The 7,395-nt window shown below is 35.8% G+C and overlaps 1 protein-coding gene across 1 annotated transcript in view; it reads right to left on the reverse strand.

The window, feature by feature from the left end:
- The window catches only part of MED12L (mediator complex subunit 12L), a 372,681-nt gene that overhangs the window by 122,126 nt on the left and 243,160 nt on the right, over nucleotides 1-7,395 (reverse strand). The window lies entirely within an intron of this gene.

Genomic DNA, 7,395 nt, shown 5'->3' on the forward strand with positions numbered 1-7,395 from the left:
GCTAGATAACACCATACTACACGGAAAGTCAGAAAATCATCCTCCTGAATTCAAATCTGGCTCCCGATACATGTAAGAAGTATATGATCCCGAGCAAGTCACTTTGCCTCAATTTCCTCATCTGTAACTGGAGAAAGAAATAGCAGTCCATTCGGTATTTTTGCCAACAAAACTCCAAAATGGTATCACAGAAAACTGGACTTGACTGAAACAACCGAAATGAATGTGATGGCCAGCCAAGGTAGGAGCATATCTGTGTTCCCTGATAGGGAGGAGAATGAGCCCGGTAGATCATTTGAGTTTGAGAGTTTTGAGTTATAACAAGTTTAAACAAGACCTATGAGATGTCCACAGTCAGACTAGCACCAATAGGATAAGCTTCTGGGAAGGGCAAGTTACCAGATTGCCCTGAAAGGTGATGGAATGAACAAGGTAAGAAATGGAGCAAGCAAATGGAGTTTAAGTGCTGATCAGTGGTCAACAAGAGATCCCAGGCCTAGCCACACTCAGTCATTGTTTGGACCCCAAATGGCTAAGAGTGAATGTAAATAGTAATTATTTCTGTTTTGTCCAGAAACCTCAAGGGTCTTCCCCTCCCTTGATTTTTTTTTTTTTTTTTGGATTGTGTAAAAGAGACCATTCTCTGCTTCCTTTGTTATCTAGTCTTAATCACTTATTCAAATTGAGACCTCTTTAATTTAAAAAGTCTTCTACTGCATCCAAGACCATTTCCAATAGTCCTGATCTGTATCTTGCCAATGGACCCAAATGGCTACAGAGGAGAAAGTGAGACCGGTAATTTTGCAAAGCCCTGCTTCACTTAAATCCAATTCACTTGCATATTAAGTCATCACCTCCTAGAAGTCACCTTTGTCTGGGAGAATAAAAGGACAAACAACCGATCAGCAGTAAGTCACTGTGTTCAGTAGTTTCAAAAATAAAACTAAAGTATACCAAGCCAAACCAAATAGAGCAATAAACAAACAAATGTTTAAAAAATGGGATGTGGAGGCAGCTAGATGGTGCAGTGGGTAGAGCACCAGCCCTGAAGACAGGAGGACCTGACTTCAAATCTGATCTCAGACACTTAACACTCCCTGAGCTGTGTGACCCTGGGCAAGTCACAATTGCCTCAGCAAAAACAAACAAAAAAATGGGATGTGATGGCTCTGGTTAACTCAACTCTCTCAAATTAACCTTTATTTCACAGAGTATTATAAATTCCTTTGATTTTTCAGGTCCAAACTATCTACATGGAAAAAAAAGCTGCAGATTCATTAATAAAGAGAGCTTTACATAGGATCTTAAGAAGAGAAACTAAACTGTCTTGCTTTCCATACCACATAGTAACTTGCAAACATGCTCCATATTTCATAGGCATAATAATAAAACAAAAATTACATGTTTGGGTGTAACCCTAGAGTAACTGAGCTTAGCAGAAAAGGAGTGCGTCAACCTTTTATAAAAGTCTATGGGCACTTTTTTTTTTTTTGAAGTTTCCGTCATCTTAATATAAAGATCCAGAGAGAGTGAAAGCTGAAAAGAATACAATTAATAAAAGGGCAAGAAAATTATGGAGAGGACAAGGAGAGAAAAGAGAAGAAGCTAGAGTTATTTTAAGCCGGAGTTATTTCAAGCTGGTTTGCAAAAACAAAATCTTTTGTACTTGGTCTATAAACATTTGCCACTCCTAGAATGAAACTCAAACAAAAGAGAACTTTATTTAGATATTTCGATTATGAAGTCAAAATAACCAAAAAGAAATATCTTTCCAATTATAAATAATTAAGTAATCTGAGCATTAGAAGTATTTTCTAAATGAATAAGGATCCCAACCTGGGGCAGTGGAAGGACGATGGCTACACCACTAGAAATGTATTTTTTTCAATGACTATCTCATTTATTATTTCCTAGGATAGTTGACATTTATAACACTTGCCTTATCTTTGCAATCTAATGGTTTACAGAGAAGGTTTTGCTTAGGGACTGGAGGTTGTATCCTAATTTACAAATAAGGAAACTGAAGTTTGGAAGAGCCGAGTAAGCTGTCCCACCCTCACAAGGCTATTTAAGTGTCCATGGTGAGATTCAAAGACAAAGGCTTTTTCTTTTACACTAAGCCAGACCTCCTTGAAGTCACAGTGTATGGACACAGGTATAGCAATAGATCAAAAAGCTGAGTTGTTGAGACTATAGTAAGGAGGGAATGCATTCAAGGCATGGGATGATTTGGAAGAAGGTGGAGTTAGTATAAAGGAATATATTTCACAGCCATAGTTTATTAGGGGTCTTTAATTCTAATTGGTTAAACTTTGGATCCTTTAAAAGTATCAACAGACCCATCTGGTAGTATAATGAAGGCTACATTAGAAAAAAAATTTTTTTAGATGTATAAAATAAAATACATGGGGTTATAAAAGAAACTGAAATACAGTTATCCAAAAACATACAAAAGGTATACCTTTTAGTAATAGTAATCAAACCTTACTATTTAATGAGTCACACATGGAAAAAAGCTTTCATCTTCAGAGTATTCTCCAATACATTCAATGTTTATCAATTAGCCATCATGATACCCTTTTCATTTTCCTAAATATCACCAGCAAGCAGATTGATCCGGAGAGACCAGCAATCTGGAAGAATTTCATCAGAGCAGAGAGTGGAGGCAATCACTGGTCACCCAATATATGTTACTAAGATACCACAATATCCTTGACAGTAAATTAAATGGTCTGATATTGTCTCACAAGAGCCAAAGATAGTTAAACTTGATAGTTAAAGAGAAGCTCAAAGAGTAGATATTGGGCACTTTTCCAATGGCTCCTGCAATGGCTATAATGTGGGGGGAAATGATGGAAGAGCTAATCCAAAGACATATTAAAAATAATTACAGAGCGGCAGTGAGGTACAGTGGAAAGTGTGCTGGCTTTGCAGTCAAAGGGGCCTGGGTTTAAATCCTGACTTATCTCTTACTGATGTAATCTAGCCATGATTTTGTGGTTCCCTGATTTTACAAGGGCTTCTGTTCTAACAATGTTAGTAATCCTAAATCTTCTGGCTTTGGAGTGTGCCTCAGGAAACTCCCACATCCAATCTGTCTGATTCAGAATAGACCACTCCTCAGTCAGATTACTTCTGGCCTCAGGATAGTCCCACAGATCACACTCCTGAGACAACAGTGAACAGATCACTCCTCAGGTTATAGCTGACCATCGGATAATCTGTTGGTCAATAATAACCAAATTCTGGAGACCATCCCTCTGGGCTGTAGAATTAGCATGTCAATGATAGAAAGCTGGATAAAGGGGTCTCCTCTCTCTTAGGACTTTGCTAACTTCTTTTAGAACTTAGTCCACTTGGACTAATGGCATTATAATTATAATAAAACTTTGCCCCTTGACCAGGAAATGGGTTCAAGCCTGGAAATTCTATTGAGACACCTTGGGACACTAGTCTATGACTCCAAACTTTTGGGGTCCCTCTTCCCAACCTCAACATTATCACCAGTGAGCGACAACTCTTGGAGGTTGTTCTGCAAAATGTGGGTATTAGACTAGATGACTTTTAAGATCCCTTATATCTCTAAGCTAATATTCCTATTATTCAATATTAAGAAGTCTCGTCTTTGTTGCAGAAACATTCCTGAGGTTGGCGTAGACAAGACAGAGAGACCTCTCCGTGTTATGGTGCAGTTAAGTCAATGCTTGTTTTTAAGTCTGGGGCAGTGAGTCAACATACTGGGGAAAGTTTTTTTCCACTTCCTTATAACACAAAGTTTCATTTTCTCTTTAAAGAAACAGATTCTTCTGACTGGGAAAATGTATGGATTTTTTAAAAGCCAAAATCCTTCTAACTAATAAACATATAGTCAAGTTAAAATAAATTCATATATTTTCCATGTCTTTTTCTGTACCATGAATCCTTTACCCCCATGAGTGCCAGCACCAGTACCAGTACTAGCACCAGTACCAGTATCATCAGGAGGTAAGTGCTATCATGTTTCCATATCAGATCTATGGAGTCAAGCCAAATTCCTTTTTCACAGATGAGGAAATGTAAAAGTAACTTGACTTTCCCGAGGTCATCCAACTCATATGAACTCTTACTTCTTTGGACCTTGGAATGGCCATCTATGTTAATAAAGCAGAGATATCTTTGTATAGGAGCGTGTCCCAAAGCAAGATTTTGAGCCATCCCTGCTGTGTTGTGTCCAGCACAGCAGCCTCCGCAGAGCCACTACTCCCAGTCTCATAACTCTAATGGGCAAACTTTGGGCTGCTTTGGTTTATAATTTTGGGCCACTCCAATCTTACTTCATATGACCTAGTTGCCAGACTGTTGACCGTTCTCTTGTTCATTCACTGAGACCCAGTTCCAACACTCTGTCCTCACTCTGCCTCTCATAATTTTCATCTTCCCCTGAGGATCTGCTCCTTCATAAAACCATCCTTGAACACTGGCCAATTGTTATTGTTCTTTCCTATCAAATTACTTCCTACCACCATTCATATCCAAATGTCTTGTATACCTCTTGTGCCCAGAGAAAGATAAGGTCTTGGGGAGCAGCAGCATTTTATTTTGTTTTTGCCCCATCAATAACTCCCTAATATGATCAGTGCATGTAATAGGGACTTAATAAGTGATTATTCACTTGATTCTGTACCCACCAGAGATTAAATGCAGCATGAGGAAATCAAGTTACGATAGAATGTATGCACAAAAATTTAGACATTTCAATAGAAACTATCCATTGTCCAGGAGGCTAAGGGTTATTAAAAAGAAATTTGGAGTCGATAATGAATGACCAAACCTGATTCTTTTTAAAAGCTTCCCCATATTTAACAATACTGTGTAGCAAGATAATTATTGAACTCGAATCATCTGAGTTCTTATGACTTGGAAGAATTACTCTAACATCACCAGAGTGGGGGGGGGGGGGCGGGGAAAACGAGGCTCTCTCTTTTAATAGTAAAGTTAGGAGCTGATTTAGAGCTGCTCTTTTCACCAAAGTAATAAGATTCTTTCGTGACTCAATGTACTGGCTTCCTTTTTTTTTTTTTTTTTTTTTTTTAAATAATGTTGGGTAAGATCAGCTTTAACAAGCTTCAACTTGACAACTAGCAAGGTGTGATTAATACATTAAGGCTTTCTCAGATTAACTTTTTCATTGCTTAGCTTCAATGGCAATGAAAGCTAAGAAGATTTTATGTTACACAAAGCATAATTTTGTTCAGTTTAATCAAATATATTTGTTTATCAGATTACTAAAGTAAATAAAATTCAGTTAACACCGCATTTACTGTCAGACAAGGTCTTGGTTGACTTTTGCTGAAATGGTTTTTTAAGAATGCTTCATGTTTATATACACACTATCCACATACTGCATGTGAATATTTATTCAAACACACAATTTAGATTATATATAACATAAATATATAAAATATAATGTGCATATAGAATATCTTATGTTATGATTACACATATTATATATAATATATTATATTATAACATACATGTTATATATATTATTCTCTGCATGTGTGTATGTCTATACACACATGTACACATACACAGATTATATGTAATGTAAATATTTAAAATGAACATTACAGTATATGTGATCTATATTAAAACATCCATACACACACATAAATATATATGTGCAATTAATTGGATAGGGAAGAAGGAATATGTTCAAAAATTAAGTTAATTTAAAGTCATTAATCTTTAAAAAGGAAAACAAATTCAATTCCACCTCCAATTTTCCCAATTCCCCTTTCCCAGACCTCGCTTCATTCATTCACTGGGTATTAATAATACAATTTGAGTGCTAGAATGATCTTTGAAAGATCTACCTCCTTAGAGGAGGAATCACTGCACACTCATCCAAATATTGACCTTTATTTGATGATATATGGGATATAGGACTGACTTTTGACTACTTTAGCAATCTGGTGAACAAGTACATTTCTTTTTGGAAAGTGAAACAGCTTTTTGGCAACATGAAAGGTTATCTTTCCCATTCTTTAAGGATAGTCAGTCCCTCAGCCTTTTACTAAAGTATTATCTTGACATAATTAACTCCGGAAAGTCCACTGTTGGAAATGTATTCCTTTGGCTGGCATCAGATTTTATTTACTACCAAAATACAAATGAAGGGGACGATGATATTTATACCTAAAAGTGAATTGAGTTTTTGATAAACTTTACTGGAAGAGCATGTTTTGATACTGTGAAACAAGGACATATTATGAAGACACAGAGAGCTCTAAGGCATAATGGAGAGAAATAAAGCTGAGTATAGGGGCCTACAAGAATTATTTCCCAGTTTTGCTAAGTAAGGGATGTCAAGAAGTACTTGGCATCATCTTTCCCTTCCAAATTGGCCATAATGAGGTTCACAGCAAGAATGTGCACCCCCCAAAAAAAATCACAACCAAAAAACAAAAATATCCCCTTCCCACATACACAACATGGAAATAGACCTCACTCTTACATTTTGAATAAGACTTCTACTTATGCCCTTGTGTTAAGGTATTATTTTCTGAACTTTTTACCTCTTTACATCCTTTTTTTCTAGGTTGTTATTACGTGTTATAAAAATCCCTTTTTCTTTTTGAAAAATATTGCCCCAAAGAAAAAACAGCACAAAATACAGACCCTTAATAGAGACTTGGAAAAAAAAAAAAAACTCCTTTCTACTCCTTTGCTGAGGACTGGAGGGCAAAAAAATCAGGAATGACTTGTTACAGAATATTGCATATAATTTATTATATATACAATGTATTACATATATAACAAATATATAATAAGATTGGCTGATTTCCTCATCCTCCATTCCTTTCTTTTTTAAAAAAAATATATTACATGGGATACTCTCTGGATAAAAAAAAAAAGAGGAATACAAAGACTGAAGGTGATATAAAAATAAACGATAACAATAAAATTTATTTTTCAAAATCTTTTTCTCTTAATTTCTATTTTAATACCCTATATTATGTTGCTTCTAAGGAATTCTATGTTCCAAGGAGATCACAGAATATCCTTTTATAAATTTGGTTGATGCAGTACAGTAATTATTAGCAACAACAACAATAATAAACCACTTAAATAAAATTTGTTATGCAGGAATGTGAGAGAATGTTTCAGAAAGTGAACAGCTCCAAGCAGGAACTTGTTCAAAATATTTTCCTGAAAACTACAACACAGAGAAAGTTTGTGATCTAACATGTCACACAGATCAAGCTTGATTTGGGACACACACACACACACACACACACACACACACACGCACACAGTATGTGTATTTCACATTTCAGTATGAAATTGACTATATTGGTAGCACTTGCTCTTTAATAATCTCTGAAATTCTTCTGGAAAATTTATAAGGGAATT

Source organism: Antechinus flavipes, chromosome 3 (assembly GCF_016432865.1).
Source record: "Antechinus flavipes isolate AdamAnt ecotype Samford, QLD, Australia chromosome 3, AdamAnt_v2, whole genome shotgun sequence".
NCBI lineage: Eukaryota > Metazoa > Chordata > Mammalia > Dasyuromorphia > Dasyuridae > Antechinus > Antechinus flavipes.